We start from the raw sequence: 24828 nt of genomic DNA on the forward strand, positions 1-24828 counted from the left end.
GACAAAAGTCGTATTGGCCAAGTCGTAACCTCGACTTATAATAAAACCTCAAGATTTATAATAGGACCTCAAGAGTTATAATAACTCCTTTATAAAGAAGTAATCCATAAAATGGGTTTGGGTATTGTGGATTGTGCGAAATGCCCTGACAGTGGATCACATCATCTTGAATTGCAGAAAGTGCATCAGAGTGCAATAAAAGATGCACTGAAAGATAACTTACAATTAGTGGACAACGACACACCTGAGAACCTATTACGATATTTGAAACAGACTAAATTGTACAATAGGCTATTATCCACATCTATGTCGCTAATAACATATAAAGCCATTAATTGAACATTAAATAATAAATTAAAAAGAAAAGAAGATTGTATTGGATGCACGTTTGTATAAATTTATTTTTCTTATTTTAGTGTGCTGAAATTACCTACGACCAAAAAAAAACTACATGAAAAAATACATCGAATATGTAGAATAATATTTTTTTCGTAGAAAACTTTACACGCGAATAATTTAATGTTAAGAACGTGCACTTGTGTATTATAATCTCACGCCTACGTTTAACAAACATCATCGTAGTTCTTGTATCGTTGTTCGGATTTTTAATAAAGTAAACGCACTTTCTGTCAAATATTTGTTTTGTTAATGTACAAATGGTTAAAAAAAGTTTCTCTTTTTGTCTTTTTCTATTCGTTCAAATGCGAGAATAATTTTCTCGTTCAATCGACAAAGGCTAAGAGTTTAAACTGAAAATTGCAATAATCCATGGAATTAATAATGTTTATAAATTTGGACGCAAAGAAAATCATTGGATGATTCTCAGTATAGTACAGAACGCCTATAATCAACGAATCTTCAATATGGATTTACTCGAAAATGAAACTTTATGAAAAAAAAAACCATCAGTCTACATTTTCGACTTATTTTTCCATGCATAATTGATTCGGTTCTTTTCAAACTATGCTAAAAATTCGAAAACATCCTGTATATCTATCTAACGACCCTATTGAATTATTTATACACACGTACTTAAGACACTCTTCTTCTTTGTGTTTTATTTGGCACTAAAGAGAACCACGAATCGTAGGAAATAAATGAATAAATAAATTAGCGTCCAAACTTAAGGAATATAGCCCATTGATAGTAATAATAAAAATGTGTCATATAAACATATACCTGGAAATGTTTTCCTTCCGAATTATACTCCTTTAAAGTTATTAGGTGAAGAAAACCCTCCTAACTGATGTTATTATTAACATTCTTAACAATACTCAGTGTAAAGCTATGATTGTTTACATAGTATTATTTCGATCGAGCAATAAGAATTATTTCTAAGCATGATAATTTATTTAGACGCATCACTTCGAAGGTCTGCAGCCTCTCTAGCACACGACTCGTATTTTATCATTACACTGTTTAGAATATGTTTCTTAACTTTAGTTATTTATTTCAAGAACACCCTGCATATTAGAACAAGGCCGGTGTGTTGTCCTCTTACAAACTTACTTACAGCACACGCCATCCTCTGAATCGTACTCGTGCCCCTGGTAATTCCTAAATGAACAAAATTCATCTTTCATTTGGTTCTCCAATGTCATTGAACGATCCATACATCGAATCCATTCCCGTTTACCCGAAAGAAAACAAAAATATCCCAAGTGTGTACCTAAATACATTCAAAGTACTTACAAAATCCTAGCGCCTCCGTGGATAAGCGTGGCACACCCCGGGAAGTTGAATCGTCCATTTTGGATTTATGGAATCGCGGAGTGGGGGAAAAGGACGTCTTGAATAACGAAAAATCGAAACGAGAAACATCGTGGTCGTACGTTTTACGCCTCGTTCTCGCGTTCAGATCGAAAGGATAGGATCGAGTTCCTTTTTCTGCCGCAATCCATTAACCTCCACAAATGCAAAATGGTCGTCGCGCAAAGGCCAGGCTCTCTCGTTCTTCTAGACATTCTAATCCAAAGCGAAAGTCGCCGCGTGTCTCTTTTCCTCTCTGTCGTTCACTTGCTGGTTGGTTCTTCCACTCGTATAGCTCTGTCCCTTTTTTTCCTATCGGGTTTCTTTTTCCACATTTTCTCCTGTTTGATCGGCCGCGGTGTCCTCGACGCACGCGCGTGTCAGCGGTTACTCTTTGGGCGAATTGAAGTTCGCGGAACGCTTCTTCTGTCGCGAAACGTCGCTCCGTCTCCGCCTGGTACGAGCTAATCAGAACTCGTTACGTAAAAGACACAGCCAGAGACACTGCTCGGAGTTGGGAATCGCTCGAGCAAATTTTTACTCGAATGACCATTCGTTCCACCGTTACCTCTTGTTTACGAATACAATGAACATTTTTCACGAGGACGATCAATAATTTCGAGAAACGTATTACCACGTTTTCGTCGCAACGAACGATTTTCTTATTTTTCGACCTTTGGTTCGAGGCCATTTTCGATCAATGGAAACAATGTACAATCTGAAAAATAAAAAATTTAACGAGTTCGCAATACCTCCGTCCAAAGGTCGATACGTTACGATAAAAGTCTCGTACGAACAAAACAATGCGCAATTTTTATCTACAATTTTATTTACAATACAAACACACAGCTTATGATCACCAAGTGACTTTTTATTCCAATGAATTGGTTTCGTCGATCCCGTTCGAATTGTTAATAATTGTTTCTCACTTCGTTGGTGTAACTGAATCTTGTTTGTCTTTGATATTATATCTTTTTTAACGCCTCCTCTTTTTCTTAAGTACTTTTATTACTCGTTTCTTTCTATATTAGTTTCCTCCATATACTCTTCGTGCAAAAAGAGCTCGATTTTTACTACACTCGTACAAAAAGAATTCATATATTCGTTCGAACAATACTATACAACGAAGCTCAAAAATTGATAACCTTCGTCCGGTTCAGTCTCCTTTACAATATAAAACCGAAAACATTTATTTCTCAATAAACTTCAGTCAAGTAAAAAATGACGTCTAATTGATATATTCTTTTGAACAATACTATACAACCAAGCTCCAGAACTGAACCTCCGTCTGGTTCAGTCTCGATTACAATATAAAATCGAAAACATTTAACAAACTTCAGTCGAGTAAAAAATGACGTCAAATTGGACCTTGAGGTGTCGAGGGAAAACAATCTTGAGAATTTTTTTCCCCAGTTGTTATGCTCTTTTGGAACAGCTCAGTTTGTTCGTGTATGTGTGTGTATAAGCGAGGAAAATATTTACCTGTCCCCGTTCGAATGGCTCACCCTGTATGCTTACCTCGCCTGAATCCTCAAAGGTTAATCGTAATTGCTTTGTGGATGGAACCATCGAACCCGATAAATTCCGGTGGCATCGAATGGCTGGGAAAGTCCGTGACACGCGCGGAATCGCGTTATCGATTCGATCCTCTCGGAAGCGTGCGTTGTCGTGGTTATGATACCGGTGGTGGTCTGTTTTCCGTGATTGCACGATTGGTTCCACGATCGGAATCGTTTCGATCGTTTTAATCACGAATGGATCCAATCGCGTTCAATTGCCGGTTAGAACTACTCTGCCCGAGGATTCCCCTTTCGGGTGATTTGTCCTACTAGTTTAAAATGGCAGAGATAGTAAGATAGCCCATTTTAAGTAGAACAAGCTGAGTGTACACAGAGTGGACCAGGTTTCAGTGCTGAAACTTTGTTGGCATGTTCTATGGAAATAAATAAAAAAAGGGAACAAATTATTTTGCGTTACATTTAGTACTAAAACTATGTTGGCATGTTCTATGGAACTAAATAAAGGAAAGAAAAATGTTGTAGGAACATATTATTTTACGTTACATTTAGTACTAAAACTATGTTGGCATGTTCTATGGAAGTAAATAAAAAAAAGAAAATGTTATAGAAACATATTATTTTACGTTATATTTAGTACTAAAACTATGTTGGCATGTTCTATGGAACTAAATAAAAAAAAAGAAACAAATTATTTTGCGTTACATTTAATACTAAAACTTTGTTGGCATGTTCTATGGAAGTAAATAAAAAAAAGAAAATGTTATAGAAACATATTATTTTACGTTACATTTAGTACTAAAACTATGTTGGCATGTTCTATGGAAGTAAATAAAAAAAGAAAATGTTATAGAAACATATTATTTTACGTTACATTTAGTACTAAAACTTTGTTTTTTTTTTTCGACTTTTTTTTAGTACTAACACATGTTCTATGGAAGTAAATAAAAAAAAGAAAATGTTATAGAAACATATTATTTTACGTTATATTTAGTACTAAAACTTTGTTGGCATGTTCTATGGAACTAAATAAAAAAAAAGGAACAAATTATTTTGCGTTACATTTAGTACCAAAACTTTGTTGGCATGTTCTACGAAACTAAATAAAAAAAAAAAGAAACAAATTATTTTGCGTTACATCGATCGAGGCGAAATATCAAATACAGTATTGAAACTATAAAATACAAGTACGAGTTAAGCCATTTTCATAGTCACTTAACCGCGTAACGTGTCAGTAATTATGAAAACGTGTCGACCAAACGACCAGGAAACGTGACATTAATTACTTATTTTGCGTTACATCGATCGAGGCGAAATATCAAATACAGGACTCAGAGTGCAAAATACAGGTACCGGGATAAAGGTCGATCGTCCAACCTTTAAAATATGTGCCATTAATAGTGAAAACCAGTCGAATAAAAAGACCAGGTATCGTAACATTCATTATCTATTTCGCGTTAACACGATCGAGACGAAGCATCGAATGTATAAAATTAAAAATTATAATATGTAGGTCGTCTGTGTCGTCGATGGATCGAATTAGATTCGAAATTCGTCTCCATCGACGTTGAGAGCGTGTATCGTTTATCGTGCAGCCACTGGCCGGAAGTAGCCCGGTAACAGTCACGATCGTAGATAAGAGCAAAACGCTAGCGTTTCAACGCGAAGACAGCGAGGACACAGCTTGTTTCGCATTTGCTTTCGCTACTTTCGCTCATTGTTACCGACTTCACGCTCGAATTCACCTGTGTGGACATCTCGCGCGATCTCGATTCATCGGCTGTTGCGGACAATCGAGCGCGCGTAAAGTGAAAAAAAAAAAAAAAAAAAAAAAAAGAAAAAAAGAAACCAACGAGCGTTTCGCAAGAGATTCTCTGAAGGAGTGAAAAGGAGATAGGGCGCGAACATTTCAACGCCACTGCCCCGAAAACGAATTTACAGAAATCCAGTTCGGTCCGCGATCCTATCGGAATGAATTATTCACCGGTATAATTATTTACTTCGATCTTCGAGGGAGCCTCGATTCACAACTGGAGGATCTCGACACCGGGTTCAATCGAAATTCTGTGTCATCGAGAGACTTTGGCGTGTCGAGTGTCATCGAGGAGCGATAATAACAACACTGTTGAATAAAGTAATATCGAATGGATCGGACCAAGGTGTCGTCGAATCCGAGAGCAATCCTCTAAGAGCGAGATATTCGTCTTTCAGAGAGACGTCGACGAGAGTATTGTTCTCGTTACGATTGTTAAATTTGAGCAACTTCGTGCTGCGAACGCACAAAGTGAAATATATGCGTTTAACGATCGTTCCATCGGTTACGAAGAGCAATTTGATTCGTGTTATTAGTCTGGGAAAATTTTGGAAACTTTGAAAGTTTCATTTGTTGTTTTTTTTTTTTTTTTCGAAGTTCGAGTGATTTTTTCGGTTCCTTTTACGAATTTTTGTTCTCAATGGTAAGTAACCTATTTTGTAGCGAGATTTTCCAGATATGTTTATCCATCTTATAAGTACATACGGTATTATTTTTGTCTAGAAATATTAAAAATTAGCAGAGATGTAGTTTCTTGTTTTAATGACTCTTTTCAGCCTAACCGCTAATCAGGAACAGAGAGTGAGAAAGTATCTTCATTAGGAAGGATACAGTTATAGCAGGAACTAGGGGGAAGTAAACATCTCGGTAAATAAACAAGTGGCGAAACTTTGAATTCTGAATTTATATTTCTTAGCTTTATTTTGCGTTTAGCGTGTTAAAGAAATAGTGAAACTCGATATTTTTAAGAATCTCTAATTCCGGCGATTAAGGAACGTCTGCAGATGATTCTCTCCAAATATGAAGTCAATCGGTCAACTAAATCATGGAAGCCCGTTTAACTAATAACGGTTTGAGAGAAACGCATTTAAAGTTCCTGAAACTTCTATATTTGGCATTTTCACGAATCGAAAGAAATGAGAATGCACACTTATTTTCAAAGTCGAATGACAATGCACAGTTATTTTCAAAGTTGTACACTTTAAGAAAATGAAATAAAAAAAAAAAACAGTGCAATTCTAAATCGCGATACCCTCTTAACTCTTTGGGGCACAGTTACCAAACGCGTGAAATCGTACGAAATAACCAGAACTAAAAAATAGTTTAATTAGACATCTAATTATGAAATGGAATATTAACAGTCCAACGTTGGAATATTGACAGCCATACGTGCAAATTGTCCGAATTCGTTAAAATGTTTCATAGTCGAACGATATCCCACGGTGCGCGTCAGGGTATTGAAAAGTTGAAACATTTCTGAATCCACTGCGCCCCAAAGAGTCGAGTGCGTCCGTTAACGATGGAACGTTATTCCTTGGCCAAGTGCACGCCGACGACCTTCCCCTGTTACACCCCGTCAGCTCGGTAGAAAATCGAATACTATACTATATGTATAATAACAAAGCATCACGCTGACGCGGCGCAGCGACATCGTACACGTTTTCGCTGCGCGCTGGCTCTGCGCTCCGTGACGAGCGTGACTCGCCGTTACGAAGTGCGCGGGTTGCTAATCGCTATCCAGACGCTGAAACGGCGCGTGTCAAAACACCGAAACTCATCGTCCCGCGAACGTTTCCGCGAGACCGCGCTCGCCGTATCCAGTCGCGGGGAAACCGTAGGTATCGCGAGCTACTAGTGCTCGTAGAACGCCGCGGCTCCGTAAGACCCACGTCACGTCGTCGTGTCCATCGAGGTGGGGTGGTAGCCGTTCGTTCGTCGGTTTCGCGGCGAACATCCGAGCGAGCGAGCCAGCCAGTCAACCTGAAACCGCGAGCAACCGCGACAGCGCGCGCCCGTTGCTCCGTGGCTCTCGCTGCCGATTGGCGCCAGGGCCTCTCTCGGCCGAGACCGAATCAACATCCACCGCGACTCGTGGATCACCGGTGACAGCGCGTACCGTACCAAGTCACGCGCGGACCGGACCAGTGTTGTTTGGATCAGGATCGAGACTCGGGCCCGAGTCTGAGCAGCGTTGCGCGCGCGCACGGGCGGGATCGCGGGATCGCGGTCGGTGCCGCGCGTACGAGACTGTTCGAGGAAATCGGATCTGGCGAAAGATATCGTGGGAATCGTGCGCGGAATCGAGTGTCCGATACGTGAAATCTGTCGAAGGGGGTCGACAGTGTGAGTGAAATTTACGGTTAAGGTAGAGAGATCGTCGATCGAATTCGGTGCGAAGGAATTGCCAAGAGTCGAATTCGGTGAGGAAAGGGAGCACCGTTCGAATCGGAGAGGTACCAATTGGGTCCAATTGGATTCGAAGGAACTGGAATTTAGTGGGATCTTTGGAATAGTGAATTCAGTACGCGAACGAATTTTCGAGCGTCGAGTTTCAACGTGCGTGAGAATTTCTTCGGTATTTTCGTCGAAATCCTTCCGATGGAATTTGAACGCCAGAAATTCGGAGATGCGTAGAAGAATTTCAAGTTTCACGAGCACCACCGAATGAATTCTCGCGCGAAACTCGGCTCGAAAGAATTACCGCGCGTTGAAATTCGACGCTCGAAGGAATTTGCGACGATTAGGAGACGATTCTGTGGCTTCTTCAAGTGTGGAACGGACCTAGACGGAATTGGAACGGATCGAATTCGGTTGATAAAAATTGGAACACGTGGAATTCGACTCAAAGGTACTAGAGAACCCGTGGAATTCCGCTCGTAGAAACCGGAACGCGTAAAATTCGGCTCAGAGGAACCGGAACGCTTAGAATTCAGCACGGAGGAATTGAAACGCGTCGAATAGAGCCTCTAGACTAATCTCGACTCCTCGAAGTGTGGAACAGATCTAGACGGAATTGGAACGGATCGAATTCGGTTGATAAAAATTGGAACACGTGGAATTCGACTCAAAGGTATCAGAGAACCCGTGAATTCCGCTCGTAGAAACCGGAACGCGTAAAATTCGGCTCAGAGGAACCGGAACGCTTAGAATTCAGCACGGAGGAATTGAAACGCGTCGAATTGAGCCTCTAGACTAATCTCGACTCCTGGAAGTCGGTTAAACGGAATTGTCACGGCCAGAATTCCTCCCGAAGAGATTCTCGCTCGTTCGATTCTTCTCAAAGGAACAACGAACTCACCGGACATAATCTTTCGGAATGTTCGTCCATGGAATTCAATCGAGAGAAATTACTGAGCATCGAGCTCGGTGCAAACGAAACGTCGAGCCATCTCGATCGTTCGGATCGCGACGAATCTGAACAGCCCTCGAAATCGACCGAGTTGAATCGTCGAGCAGCTCGCGTCTACTCGAACGAATTCCAAAGCCTCCGTATTCGCTTGGAAACAGTGACGAGTGTCCCAAGATCGCGGCAGAGGAGCTCGAGTGCCGTGGAAATCGCCTCGTGACCGAAATTCTTGCGTAAAATCCCTGAGAGGCGTCGTGTCGTTCGGGAAGCTTTTTCGTTCAAGTGAACCGTAAACCGTGGAAAATTCACGGCGAGGTCCCGTGAATCGAATGGTGGAAAGCGAGCCAAGTCGCGGCGGGGCGTTTCAATATTGAAACCGTGACCGGGTGGAACGAGCTGGTGAAATCGAAGATGCGGCGAAAGCCCGATCGCGAGTTCAAAGGATACAGCGGCTCGTCTATTAAGTGTTTTGCTCTCGCGTTACGCCCGTGGAAAGTCAAAGTGAGGGAGGGGAAGGACGTTACTCGCCTCGACTTTCACGCCGAGAGGTTTCTGCTCGATCGCGTTACGAAAATCGTGGCTGGTCGACCTGTCCCCGCTGGTGGATACACCGTGAAATAATAGAAACGAAAACTCGTCTCGAGGAAAAGAAAAAAGAAAAGAGAAAAAATTAGAAATGGAAATAAACGTAGAGGTTCCTCGACTCGGTAAGAGAAAACGCGTTACAATGAAAGCTTGAAAACGAGATATGTAGATTTCGTATTAATTTGATAATGTTCGCGCGCAGTTCGCGAATTAAGTGGGTCTTGGAGAGTTGTTTGGTCGCAGAAGCGTGAACGTTGACAAGAAGTCATTTGTCAGATAAGCGAGCAGGATTTTTTGGGAGAAATCGAGCCGAGTGGTCTCTCTCTCTGCGACGCGAGACGACTAATGGTCATTGATTCCGTGTCCTTCATTTCGAGATGTTGATTTTATGAAAGTGCACTCGTTCCGAAGTAAAATCACTGTTAAGTTTCTCGGCTCGGCGACTAGAAAAGAAAGGAACCGAACTCCGCGTGGCCCGGAGGTTCCACCGAGACCGATCGAGAATTTAAAAAAAAAAGGGAAAAGATCGAGGAGAGAACAAAGCAATCGTCTGAAACGGAAATCGAGCAAGATGGAGGTTCGTCGTGTTATCGATTATCGAACAAAGTACAATCACCTAACGACGCGGACTTTGAAGCAAAGAGGAAGAAACTCGGACGATACGAAGGCTGATCGAATCTTCCTCCATAATACGGAAAGGAAATAGAAGGAACTCCAAGTTCTCGGTGCAATCATTTTCTCCGCTAGTCATCGGGAAACATTTCCAGACTGTGATCGTATACATTTCACACTCTCTGGAATGTGCTAATTTTCTCAAAAAAAAAAAAAAAAAGAAAAGAAAAAAGAAACAATCGAAAACTTTGCGCGTAGATTTACAGTTTCGATCGATAAAGACGAGGTACAGCAATGGAAATCATCGAAGTCGATCGAGCCTTGAAAATTCGGAAGCGATAGCGATTATTTGCCCTGACGGCCGTATCTTTATGATAATGACGCGCATTATATTCATGACTTGTGCGTCATTAGGCTTCGACACTACGCCGCGACGCTGACATCAATTTAGAAACTGTCCGCGGCGAGTAAATCTAATTATTTAACAAGCGAGTGGGCGTAACGCGTTTAGAGCGGCGACGCGAAATCGCGTGGAAGAAGAAGACCTGCGTGCCTCCGCGCTTCTGAGCACTTTTCTGAAAACAGTTTCGGTGTCGTGTCGGTGGAGAAAGGAACACCGTGTGATACCGCCAGTGATCGGTGATCGATGTACCAGCTGCAACGCGTCGAATCCCATTCAATGGAGTCGTAACGCGACGAGTTCGGGACCGGTCGAATAGATTCGTGCGAAAGAATCACGGCACGTTGAATTCACCTCAAAAGGGATTGAAAATCTGCTCGAATTCGACGTGAAAGAATTTACAACGCACAGAGAATTAGAACGCAATGCAAAAGGAACGAAAGATTCATCGAACTTAGCGACCTGGAGGGACTTCAAGCTCGCAGATCGAGCTCAAAGGAATTCTAACGCGTTGAATTTAGTTTTGAGAAGCTTTAGAGCGCGTTTCAATCGACTCGAAGTAAGTGTCGCGTTTCGAATTCAACGTACGAATGAATTTTTATTCTTCGAAGTCGACTAGACGGGATCATTACTCGTAGAATTGCAACGCGGTAAATTCAGCGCGCAAAGGAATCTTTTCGAAGACGAGTGAAAGGAATTGTCAAACGTGAAATTTCTTTTCGAAGAATTCCAACGCATCGGATTCGACTCAATGGATTTGTAACGAGTATCGTTACACTCGGAAACTCAAATACACTTTTCGAGCAATTCCAACGCATCGAATTCAACGGTGAAGAAACAAAAGTGTTGTGGACAGTGTTCAGTGATCGATATTTTCTTCTTCCTTTTTCCAGTGATTTCTATCAAGGTTTCTTGAGACATCGGGTGTACAAAGTAAATAGAAACTAGATCGAGTAAGTTTTAATCAATCGCTTCATAATTGATCGAGTAAGTCAGAAATGTCCGGCAATTTTAACAATACCCCAAATACAAAAGGAAATGAAACGGAACAAATAAAGTTTTATCGATTGTGTGACTCATGAATAAAGTGACTCGTGCTTTTTTTTTCTTTTTTTTTGAGAATTTTAGTATTTTGAACGGATTAAGTACTTTTCTACCAAAAACAATTTCTTTGTGAAGATCAGTAGCTGTCAATTTGACTGATCTTAACGCAAAGATATCGGATATGTTATTTTTATTCGTTTCATTTATAGATGTACGATCGATAAGACGATTATTTAACAAGTGTCGAATAATTATTCGATTCTTATCATTCTTGGAGATTCGTTACTTCGATATTTGGATATCTGCAGAGAACAATGATCCGAGAATAAGTTAAGTTTTTTAACAACACTCGATTCGTGAATAAAAAAAATAAGTGTAAAATTACTACGAAGAAATATACATAGTTTTTAACGAAACAAAGTTATAGGAGAGTAAGGACAAAGAATCGTAACTCGCGAATAGACGAAAACACTTTATTGTTTCTTAATTGCGCAAATGTCAGTTTGACATTTCGCGTTGTCATCACCGAGTCACTTAATATATGTTCAATTACGTCACTGCAAATACAGGACTATTTTTACAAACGTTGCAAGCGGACAATTTTTGTCCGTGAATGTAAATAACGTTTGTTTAAAATTCAGCGGATATATCGCCGCGCCACGTCTCCATCAACGAGTATATTTATCTCTATCAAATAATATATTGCATAATAAATTGTTGCACAAATTTAAGATCGCTGACTCACGTTCCACTATTGTCGAAAATAAACACTTTCGATGAATACACGAAGTGTGAGCAGTTTCGAAAAAACTGTATACAGAAATATATTATATATATATATATATATATTTATGTATATGTATGGGACTGTGTATATATATACACAGAATTATATATATATACACATATATGTGTATGTCTGTACGTTTGGTGGGTCGAAGATGAAATTAAATCGAAATTTACGGTAAACTATAATTATGTATACGATTGTTGGTACGAAGATGAAATTAAATTGAAATTTACGGATGACTGTTTGATTAATTCTAAGTACCGTGGTTGTCACGGTGGTAATAGGACTCCCCGTTACGAGGGGGGAGAGAAAAAAAAAAAAAAAAGAAAGAAAATCCCGCTTCAGTAATCGTACACAATATTACGGAAAAGAACCATTCCAGGCGCTGAATGATCCAGAATTCGAAATGATTCTCTCCTAGGAATTAGTTTCGCACGATTCAGCGTGAAACGCAGAAGCTTCGAAGAGTCACAGCGAACCGTTTCCATTCCAGTAAGACAAGTTCGCATTTCACACCCGATAATCCATTTCTCGTTCGTGTTTTTCATTCGCAGTTGTGTATTAGAATTAGAAAGCCACCGAGAGCCTTTTTTCCTCTCGTTGGCCTTAATCAGTTTACTCAAACGGACGTCGATCCAACTTTTAACTTCGATCAATTAGAAACCCAGCAATGGCGAGATTGTTGACCATTTTTAAAGTGTCACTGATACACGGACGATTGGAATCGCGATGTTGAATGTTGAAACTGCTCGGTCCGTGGGAAAGTTCCGTCTTTCTCGTTCACTCTTCACGGTGGTGCAACGCGAACAAATAGTGGGATCGATTTATGGCACAATGTTCATTGTTGTGTAGACTCGGTTGTCATTTTGTCGATCGTTCGTCCGCCCATTTCCATAGAAATCTCAATTCTTTAGCCAAAAGTACGAGACGTATTTCGTAACTGTTTTTCGTTTTTTTCTTACGATTTAAGAAACTTGACAACGACCGTGTTGTACTCTTGTTCTACTTTACTTTTATTCCACTCTGTTCTCATTATGTTTTACTATGTGTGCACTCGTTTTACTTTGCTCGTACTATATTTTACTTTACACGAACTCTTGTTATACTGCTCTTATTATACTCTACTACATGTGCAATCTTATTCTACTCTGCTTGTATTATGTTCTACTATCATATACAATCTTATTCTACTTTGCTTGTATTATATTCTACTATATATACAATTTTATTCTACTCTTCTCTTATTATATTCTAATATACATTCTTCCTTATTCTACTCTGCTTATATTATATTCTACTATATACACAATCTTATTCTGCTCTGCTTGTATTATATTCTATTATGTGTAAAATCTTATTCTACTCTGCTTGTATTCTATTCTACTATATATACAATCTTATTCTACTCTTCTCTTATTATATTCTAATATATATTCTTTCTTATTCTACTCTGCTTCTATTATGTCCTACTACATATACAATCTTATTCTACTCTTCTCTTATTATATTCTACTATATATTCTTTCTTATTCTGCTCTGCTTGTATTATATTCTATTATATATACAATCTTATTCTACTCTGCTTGTATTCTATTCTACTATATATACAATCTTATTCTACTCTTCTCTTATTATATTCTAATATATATTCTTTCTTATTCTGCTCTACTTGTATTATGTTCTACTATGTATATAATCTTATTCTACTCTGTTTGTATTATATTCTACTATATATACAATCTTATTCTACTCTGCTTGTATTATATTCTACTATATATACAATCTTATTCTACCCTTCTCTTATTATATTCTACTATATATTCTTTCTTATTCTGCTCAGCTTGTATTTAAATTTCACTTTACACGTACCCTCGTTCCATTCTGCTATATTCTATTACCTTTTTCGAAAAGTTATTTTTTTTTTTTGCTGAAAATGAAACACAATTTTTTTGGAGTGTACAAACATTCTATTAAATTACATATTTTCCATTTTAGAAAACGAAATGACTCTCCGAACAACCCGATATTTTATCGAAGTGAACGATCATCCCGTGACGTCGATTCGGTAGTCTGTACCTAATAGTCAATTCTTAGCTAATCAAAATTGCCATCAACTGTTCTCGCGAAGCGTGAAATACGCCTATAATACATGAATTTTGCAACGCGATTTTTAGTTCGGCCTGTATGAGCCAGGATAGACAACGCTCGACGACAGCCCATGTATCGATAACCGAATGCGATAACTATGTTAACAGACAGTCTACACAGGCACCGGACACGTGGCGAGCAAACGAACGTGGTAGTACGGATAGCATTACTGGTACCGTTAAGCGTACAGTACCGTTCATGAAGTAGGTATTCTGCGTTGCGTTCAGATTCGATGCATCCTTTTTCGGTGGATCCGGTAAATTGATCGAACCGATGGATTAAATTGTTTCGTTTATCGACGAATGGTCTTTTCTAGGACGGGTGGATATTACTCGTGATCGATTTGACGGATCAGTCCATCGAACGATACGATTAAATTCGGATCGATATTGTCGTTGATAAATGAAAATTAATGTTTCACTCTTCTCTTTATTATTGTTCTCGTTGGCGCATTTGGTGTCCACGTAGAAACAGAAGCATCGTCGATTGTGAAGCACGGTGTCGCGTCAAGAAATTGCATATGTGTATTATATATACCAGTGCGCGACAAACGTTTGGTGACGCCATCTCCTGCTTTTTCCTTGTGAAGCAGCCTCGGACACAATGCAACGGCGAACAATCGAGTTCGTACTTTCGTTTTAAACGTTATTGCGCACGACCGTTTACCTTCGAAACGCGCCGTTTCCTGGTATCCTGGATCATTTTGTGGGAATCGCGATGAAAGTTGAATTCTGACGGCTCGAGAGCCGCGTCTCTTCTACTGTTTTTCATCGCCATTCGCTTGAACTGGATCGGTCGTACATGCCGGTGAACTAACTCGATGAAAGTTCAGACAGGATACAAAACCGTGTCGTTTGCAGTTCGCGATGGGAAACGGATCATTCGTATCCGTTTCCTTATCATGTGTCGCACTCTGGTCCACTCTGATCCATTCTAATTGATACTCTGCTCACTTTCTTTATTCTGTTTCAAATTTCACTTTACCCGAAACTCTATTCGTTACTCTACTCTCTTCTCCTCGAGTCTTTATTCTATTGACTTTTAAGTAAGGGGTTTTAAGTACCCCAATTTTCACATTCAATTATTCACACCACTCTTGTAAAATATAACTACTTATTATTGAGTTAAGTTGACCAAAGTCAAAGGTCCAAATGTGTATTATTTACTATATTAAATTGTTCAGAAAGTCATTTTGTTTTTTTTTTTTTTTTATGAAAATGAAACACGATTTTCTCAGAGTGTACAAACTGGTCCACTCTGATCCATTCTAATGGATACTCTGCTCACTTTCTTTATTCTGTTTCGATGAAAAAAAATGTCACTCCGTTGAATATACACGTATTTCAAATTTCACTTTACCCGAAACTCTATTCGTTACTCTACTCTCTTCTTTATTCTATTGACTTTTAAGTAAGGGGTTTCAAGTAGCCCAATTTTCACATTCAATTATTCACACCACTCTTGTAAAATATAACTACTTATTATTAAGTTAAGTTGACCAAAGTCAAAGGTCCAAATGTCTATTATTTACTATATTAAATTGTTCAGAAAGTCATTTTGTGTTTTTTTTTTTTTATGAAAATGAAACACGATTTTCTCAGAGTGTACAAACCCCTTTTATCGAATTATATATTCTCAATTTTGTAAAACGACTTTCACGAACGACCTAATATTTCAATCGAAACAATGTTACCACGTTGAAAATTCGATTATTCGAAACTCCATTCGATCTAAAATTGGCTCGGGAGTCCCCTGTCGACTGTTTCTGATAAACGGTCCAAAACCGCTTGCCAATCGGGACTGCTAAGAATTGGCGATACGTGTCTCACGTCGTAACAATTTGAAGAATGTTGTCAGAAACGCGCTAGTATTCTCAGACCGACGAAAACAGATCGGTTGGATAAAAGTAATTAGAAAAATGGTTGAGCAACGATCGGTTTAGAAACAGTGTGCACCGTGACGCGGGAGAACGTAAATAACGATGAGAAGAATCTCAGTGTTCAGCAACGGTCGTTTTAGAACCGCGTTGCAGAAGCGTTTAGACAAATGAGCCGATGACTCATCCAGACTTTCGCAAGCCAACGCTGGAAAAATCGTGGAAAAGACAGGTTTCGCCCGATAGGGACGTTAAATCGGCACGAAGAAGAAATGGCGGTTCGCGATCAACGCCCGCAAATGCGAAATCCACGCGCTTTGTGACGTCTGGGAATCACGTGATTCTCGTTCGGTTCGTCCTCGTCGTGTCACTTACGGTGCTCCACTTACGAAAATCCCTGGTCCCATTGAAATCTTACCGAAAGTACGTGACATCGGTTTCCTTGCTTCTTTGTCCTCCATTTTGTGATCGCGAGAGCGCGAAAATTCGAATCCCAGATATCGTACGAACCGTGTTAACGCGTTAACCTTCATGCCGGTTTTCCGTATTTAAAAGAAAAAAATATATAAACCTTCTTCTGCATGGGTTATAGCACACATAGTTAGCTACGTTTAAGCTATGCAAAATTACTTTTTTAAACCAAAAATGATAAATATTGCACGAACCAAGTTTGGCTGGAAAAGTATTGTAAATGTATCTTGTTTTGTATGAATATGACTATGATGTAAACCTTTGGAAATGAACAATTTTTATCATTGATGAAACGACGACACTTTGAAGTTTAAATATCGTTTCTTTTGTTTTTTTTTTGTTTTCTTTTTTTGTCCAGGCGATAACGGATGCGTTTGCTGAATAATTGCTATAATTCTATTATAATTTGAGATATCGTTGCACACCAGTTCAAGAGATGAGGTTTTGAGTAAAACGCGTTCAAAATTTTACTCATCAGTCCGTTACAACTGTCAGTTGTGCTCTTTGAACGGTTGTAATTTCGTAAATATTACGAATTCGAGCAAATCCTGTTGCGTACATATTTTCGACGACACGTACTTTGAGAAAAATCAATAAAAAAGATCAATTCTTTTCAAATTCTAAACAAGAATACCCCCTTGAGAATGTCCACGATATTTGTTCAAACTATAATGTAAAAAGTATAGGTATTCGATAATTGATCGATGTACTTGTTACTTCATGGAATTACTAACGAGGGTAATGCTATTCAAGAGTTCACAAGTATCAAAGTTCGTGTCTCGTAAGCGCTTTAGAGAATCAGTTGTAACTTTGGAGCACCCGTCACCAGTGACCACTATTGGTGTTCAATGTGTTAAATAGAATCTGAACGTATCAGTTTCGTCGTAAACCGTGTTACTTTTTGATTACATTGCGAGTTGAGAAAAACGGTCGGTTTCGTGTAACCGTAATCGTCACTCGGACTGTACAAACTCTGTTCTTGACGAAATTTCCGTATCTACAGAAGCATCGGGGGACTGTTAGGTGTTCCTTTTTAGGCGTTTCGCTAAGTAATTGCGGTCTGGTAGCGCTTTTGTCGACGGTCGACGCGTTAAAGAGGCGTTTCGCCGTTTCCTTTTTCTGTGGCTCGCTTTCCATGTATCTGGCACGTCAAACGGGAACGTATGCAGAAATTCTGAGTTGCAAGGCTGCATAGCTCCCATCGAGAAACGTGTCTGTTTCTTCGCCTTCGCGTGCGAGGCTTCGTTCGATTAAACGCATCGTCCCTCGTGCGAGGAGAAGAAAAATACAACACCCGGACACGTTATTAAGATAATGTTATACCGGAGAGGAGCGTTCTCGCGTTCAAGAAATTGATTATCCGAACTGCGGAGCCTCGATACACGTGAACACCGTTTATTGCACTGTGTCGATACGTGGAAGGGACGACGACGAACCGAGAAAGGGAATTCGATGATAGACCCAGATCGTACGTTCGCGAGTTCGTGAGTTCGTTAGGATACGTGATACAGTGAAACCTCCATACTTGTACACGTACCTCGTTTCTTGCACTCAATCGACAAATGGAAAGTCATTTATTAAGGAATCGAGAGAGATTTGGTGATAGATCCTTCTTGTGAGTTTTAGATATTGGTAGTGTACGTAGTACAGTAGAACCTCCATACTTGCGTGCATACCTCGTTAATTGCACTGTGTCGATAAATAGAAGGGACAGTCACTTAACAATGAATCGAGAGAGATTTGGTGGTAGAACCTCCATACTTGCATGCATACCTCGTTCATTGCACTGTGTCGACAAATAGAAGGGACAGACACTTAATAATGAATCGAGATAAATTTGGTGATAGATCTTTCTCGTGAGTTTTAGATATCGATAGTGTACGTAGTACAGTAGAACCTCCATACTTGCATGCATACCTCGTTAATTGCACTGTGGCGATAAATAGAAGGGACAGTCACTTAACAATGAATCGAAAGAGATTTGGTGATAGATCCTTCTCGTGAGTTTTAGATATCGATAGTATACGTAGTACAGTAAAACCTCCATACTTGCATGCATACCTCGATTGTTGTTCTGTATCGATAAGTTAGAAGAAATACTACGTAACAAGTACAATTATTGAATACCCAAGACAAAGGCAGTTCGTTAATAAGAGATCGATTAAATTGAGAGGTCAAGCACTATCTATACTCAGTATATCGATATAGTGGTCGTGACAGAGTGCTATCTACTATTCTGTGGACGATTCCCCCCGTAAATGCACACCTTTCCGCTTTGTTTACTGACCGTGCTGTTAGATCGTTCAACATTGAATATCCAACATTTCTTCATTCCCCTATTTCCTATTGCTCGATATTATTAGGTCAGGAAAATGAAACACGATTTTTTTTAGAGCGTATAAACATTTGATTAAATTATATATTCTCCATTTTGGAACACGAAATGACTTCCCGAGCAATCCAATACCTCTTTTTTTTTAAGGGTGGAACTTCAAAGTTGGCACTTTCTAGCGCCTCGTAGACTTATGGGTCTATGAATTCACATTGCGTCTCAGCAGTGTTCCCCAATTAGTCCAAGTGATCGAAGTTTCAACGAACGAAGGTCCCCAGACGATCGGCGACCACAACTCGACGGTGACAGTGCGCCGAGCGAATGGAACGTATCTCGTTGGTCGAGTCCCTGGTTAGAAATCGAGCGAGGCAGCGGGCGGGTGGTGTCGTTGCTCGTTGCGATCCGATCAGTTCGTTAAAAGGAGCAAAACCTACGGAGAACCGGAGGAACCGTGGCTTGACTTTCTTGGATCGCGTGCCCGTTTCTTATTAGCCTACATCGAACCGAGCGTCTTCGACTTCTTATTAGAGTGTAACGTATTATCGTCCAAGTGAACTTGAACGACGCTAATTCATCGTTCGGCCGTGTCCCGGATGAGAGTATACAAAGGAATTCGGGGAGTCGTTGATCTTGCTCGCGATTCCAGCCACTTGCAGCTATTTCGCTAGCTTCGACTTGCATCCCTCAACTGTGGTGCAGGATCGTTCGTTGCTGAGAAACTCCTCGAAGATCGATCGAACGTCTTGTGTAGCCCAGAAAGATCAATGGAAGTCTACAATTCATACAAGTAGCGAGTTTGAGAGATTTCTAGCTACGTTGCTAACTTTGAATCTTTGAGAAACTCTCCAAAGATCGATCAAACGTCTTGTGTAGCCCAGAAAGATCAATGGAAGTCTAGAATTCATACAAGTAGCGAGTTTGAAGAGATTTCTAGCTACGTTGCTAACTTTGAATCTTTGAGAAACTCTTCAAAGATCGATCGAACGTCTTATGTAGCCCAGAAAGATCAATGGAAGTCTAGAATTCATACAAGTAGCGAGTTTGAGAGATTTCTAGCTACGTTGCTAACTTTGAATCTTTGAGAAACTCTCCAAAGATCGATCAAACGTCTTGTGTAGCCCAGAAAGATCAATGGAAGTCTAAAATTCATACAAATAGTGAGTTTGAGAGATTTCTAGCTACGTTGATAACTTTCAATCTTTGAGAAACTCCTCAAAGATCGATCGAACGTCTTATGTAGCCCAGAAAGATGAAGAAGTCTAGAATTCATAGAACTGACGAGTTCGAAGAGATTTCTAGCTACGTTGCTAACTTTGAATCTTTGAGAAACTCTTCAAAGATCGATCGAACGTCTTGTATAGCCCAGAAAGATGAAGAAGTTTAGACCATGAAGTCTAGAATTCATAGAACTGACCAGTTTGAAGAGATTTCTAGCTTCGTTGCTAACTTTGGGTCTTTGGTAGGTCTGGTAACAATTACCTCGTAGAACCGAACAATTCGAGAAATGTAACGATGATCTAAAGTTTCTAGAACTTACGAGTTTAAAATATACGAGTATTTGTTAATTTTACTAGATTTGATCTTCGTCGTCTCTGGTAACAATTACCTCGTAGAACTGAATTGGGTCTTTGTCGTCTCTGGTAACAATTATCTTGTAGAGCCGAGTAGTTATGGGGGATCAACGAAGATCTAGAGTTCATAGAACTTACGAATCTTACAAAATACAAATATTTGTTAATGTTACCGTATTGGATCTTTATCATCTCTGATAACAATTATCTTGTAGAGCTGAGTAGTTCAGGAGGATCGATGGAGGTCTAGAGTTCATAAAGTTGACAAATTTGAGAATACTTCTGATATTATTACTAGTTCAAGTTTTTAATAACAATGATTGTATAGAGTTGTACATTCCAGTAAGATCGATAAAATCCTACAGTTCGTAATAGTAACAGATTTAAAGAGATTTCTGATACGACGTATCTAATGAATTCTATTAGGTTGTTCGAAAAGTCATTTCGTTTTCCAAAATGGAGAACACTCTAAAAGAATCGTGTTTCATTTTCACCCCAAAAAAAAAAACTGACTTTCCGAGCAACCCAATAGATAGAAATGATCCAACTGTACAGTTCAAGAGAATTGTTACCAGTTCGATGAAATGCATACTGGATTTTCTAAGGTCATTTTTGCACGAACGTACAGCTACCAAATAGCGAAGCAAATTAAATTAATATAGATTCTAGTGGCGTACCGCATTAAACGAGAAGGTTAATCGAAGTGACCGTCCAAATATCTCGGTGGGAACTGCAACTGTTCTCAATGCTCCACTCTGATTGAAACCATCGCTTTGAAAGAACAAGCGTTATTGGGTACTCCGAATACCCAGTGGCTTTCTTCTGATCGTCTTTCAGTGCTCAATTCTCCAATAATTGCACACATTTGCAATTAGCGCTCGCTTAAGGAGCAGGAAGACGAACATGGAACTTTCTCCCTTCCTCTCTCTCTCTCAATCGGATGTTCCGACTCGATCTTCTTTATTTTTCAACACTGGGCGTAGGCTCGAGTCGTTACGAAACGAAACCTATTTCTTTATTTACATAGTTCCGCTGCTACTTTATCAATTCTTCAGTACCAACGGCTGTTCTATAAATCCGAAATAAATTATTTAATTTTCGACGTTCCGGTTTACGTTCTTGGCGATTTATACTCGTCCGTCGTTCTTTTCTTCCAGAGATTCTTTCCCTGTAAATTTTGACAGAATTAATTTATCATCGACAACAACTTCGATATTAATATTTTCGAGAATTAATTCACGTCAATTCATCCCCAGGCTTCCGCACGAATTTTCCCCTGGACAGTTACATCAATTTGTTCTCAAACTTTCTACACTAATTTAGGAAGAGATTTATTGATTCATCCCCAGAATCTTCTATAAATTTGTCTCTATAATGTTCCATTAATTCGTTCTAAAGTATGCTAATTCATCCCTGGACTATGGTTCGCAATTATTAACTGTTCCTCGCGTCGAATGGTGCCCGAACTGTCGTGTAAATTATCTCCCACAACTCTCGCATTAATTTATTCCCAGACGTTCTAAATCGTCCCCGAAACTATAGTAACTTGTCTCTAAGCATGCTAATTTATCCCCAGACGCCTCTATGATTTTGTCTCCAGATTCTGGTACAATTTTCACCCGAAACTGGTATCAACTCGTCCCTGGACTCTCGCGTCAATTCCTCCCCGAAACTTCCACATTAATTCTCTCCCAAAGGCCGCAAATTCGTCCCTAAACGTCCATATTAATTCGTTACCGACTACACTAACCAATTTGTTCCCAAACTCCGATACTAATATCCTCCCGCGACCCTAAAGACTGTAAATTCGTTGTGGAAAACTCTGTCGCGGGTAGTCCTTTTCCCAAACTTCTAACACTTTCTCCCAGATCGATGTAACCACCATAATTGGCAACGTCACGAAGCCACGGACGTTTACACGGCCTAATTGTGCTTTCGAGAAAGGGACGGACGGTACACACCGTAGGTGTGACTCGAAATGGGTTAACCTTTGACGAACCGGTGGTAACCTCTACGAGGCTAGGATGTCTAGGCCGCGCGTGAAGAGACAAGTCGGAGCTTTCTCCAGATGGCTGACTTTTACTTTTGCCACGGGCATATTGAAGATCCCGACGCCCCGACCACACGATACGCGTGTGTATCTGCAGCCCGATCTGTGTACAGGTATCCTCGTAACGTAGTTACGCAGGCGTGAACGCAGCTACGCGAGTTATTCGTAACATCGCCGAGAAGAGAAGTAGCGCACCGTAAGAATTTCAAATTGGCCGAGTCGTTGGTGAAAATGATCCGCGATGGAATACAATTTTGGAACATTTTCGAACGTTTTGGAACATTTTGAAACATTTTGGTACATTTTCGAACGTTTTGGAATATTTTGGAACATTTTCGATCATTTTTGAACATTTTGGAACGTTTTGGAACATTTTGGAAAATTTTGGAACATTTTGGAACATTTTGGAAAATTTTAGAAAATTTTGGAACATTTTGGAACATTTTGGAACATTTTGGAACATTTCAGAAAATTTTGGAACATTTTGAAACATTTTGGAAAATTTTGGAACATTTTGAAACATTTTGGAACATTTTGGAACATTTTGGAAAATTTTGAAACATTTTGGAAAATTTTGGAACATTTTGGAAAATTCTTACGTCCATATTGCTCAGAATTTCGAATCAAACTAATAAATAATAGCGTGATTAAAAATACTAATGGTATCGTACTTGCGGTACACTACCTCGTTAAGCGGTGGAATCCTTACCTCGATAACCGAACCGGAGTTGTTTTAGCATTGTTACTCTACCTTGTTCGATTCTCCTCATTGGACTGTATATTCCGATATCTTTGAACAATCTATAACTTCGATGCAAACGTAAAGTTTGCTGTACTTTGATGTTGCTTAACCTTGTTAACCCTTCGTATACTGTGTCGGAGTCATTGGTCTCGCTGACGGGACTCTTCGTCTCGAGAACGATAACGCGCACAATGACGAAACCGTTTGTACGTCAGTGTTAAATAATCGAACGACGATCTACTTTACACTACACTAAATTTGCAAGAAAAAGTGAAGAAACAAAGGATACAAATTGGTGAAGTATCGACGTGAGTCGAGAACGACTCCAACTACAATAAGTCTCTGGTTATTTTCCTTTCAATGTTGGTGTTCATTATTCGTAACAATCGCGGGATATTCGAATAAATTTTAATAGCAATGAACAAGTTTCTCCCGAACGTCTTATATATAGAATATTGATACACAATTACTATCATTCGTTTATAAACGGATCGAAGCCCTTTATCAAAAGTGACGACAAAGGGTTAACAAGGTTGAGCAACATCAAAGTATAGCAGACTTCACGTTTGTATTGAAATTATCGTCAAGTCCAATGAGGAGAATCGAACAAGGTAGAATAACAATGCTAAAACAACTCCGGTTCGGTTATCGAGGTAAGGATTCCACCGCTTAACGAGGTAGTGTACCGCAAGTGCGATACCATTAGTATTTTCAATCACGCTATTATTTATTTCATAGAATAAGAAAAACAAACAAAGTACCCATTACGTAACAAAGAAGAAACGTGTACATAGACACGTTATAGGAGAAAAACTAAGATTAACCAATCGACATACGTAATTGGCTTTTGAAACGTTCAGAGTATCTCCAGCTCGGAATATCGTCTCATGTTTCAAGTCTACCAATCTCACGAGCCACCTTAAAAACGTGTATTCGGTGTCGAAACGGTTAATTTGTCGGAACGCCCTTTCGCGTAAACGCGAAATCGTTATCGCGACCCATTAACATACGTGAAAGTGCAACACCGGTTAGCGGAACGGTAATTTTTCTATCCTCAGTTCAGTTGCTGGTCTGGGTTAGACTAACGAGTGTCTCGTGAAAAATATTTTCGAGCCATACGATCACCATAAGCTCCCCCAACGCGAGAAGTCGCGTCTGTTCGCCGGGAATCGTTTCGTCGATTCGTTTCTTTGAACAGTGAACACTTTCACGCGCCATCAACAACGCATAAAAATAGATTTCTTTTTGCAAGATAGCGTGATAGAATTTTACGGACGAAATCAAACTTATGGTCGCGGATCGCTCGACGTTCGGAGAAAATTGAAAATTCGTCGACGAGAAGAGAACGCGACGATTGAACACAGTTTTACAGAGCAACAAAAGTGAATTTTATTCTCCTCTCGTATACGTTACTATTTGTCATCGATGTCTCGAGGTAGCGGTAAGCAAACTTTCAATGAAAAACGAAGCTCGGATTCGATTTACGCGTGAAAATCTCACGAGTGCAAAATTACTTCAAATATTCGAAGAGAGATTCGTTTATTATTGCAACGCGGTTAAACGAACAGGTTCCGATCGAACGATTTGGTATATTATTTTCATAACTGATTATCATTAAACGCCTTTATTGTACAGTAAAGAGTCGCGGATAAATAAATATGAAATAAATAAAAAACGAAGCAAACGAGCACGTAGAAAGCTACGGTACCGTAATAAGTTAACTTATTATATAAGTTTCTCAATTCTTTTATTCGATTACCAAACATTTCTTCATCGGAACAA

General features: G+C 39.6%; 1 protein-coding gene across 6 annotated transcripts in view; it reads left to right on the top strand.

Moving 5' to 3' along the window:
* Window positions 1-24828, top strand: part of Siz (Brefeldin-resistant Arf-GEF family protein schizo) — a 107558-nt gene that overhangs the window by 53656 nt on the left and 29074 nt on the right. Inside the window, exons 1-2 of one of the 6 annotated variants that reach the window (XM_076307748.1) lie at window positions 5698-7444; window positions 10916-10975. The exons of 3 other annotated variants lie outside the window; for them this stretch is intronic. The gene's annotated coding sequence lies outside the window, so the exon portion shown is untranslated. Of the gene's footprint in view, window positions 1-5697; window positions 7445-10435; window positions 10582-10915; window positions 10976-24828 lie in introns of those variants that run through there. 2 more of the 6 variants (XM_076307747.1, XM_076307749.1) reach the window with 2 other exon arrangements.

Source organism: Ptiloglossa arizonensis, chromosome 3, assembly GCF_051014685.1.
Source record: "Ptiloglossa arizonensis isolate GNS036 chromosome 3, iyPtiAriz1_principal, whole genome shotgun sequence".
Lineage (NCBI taxonomy): Eukaryota > Metazoa > Arthropoda > Insecta > Hymenoptera > Colletidae > Ptiloglossa > Ptiloglossa arizonensis.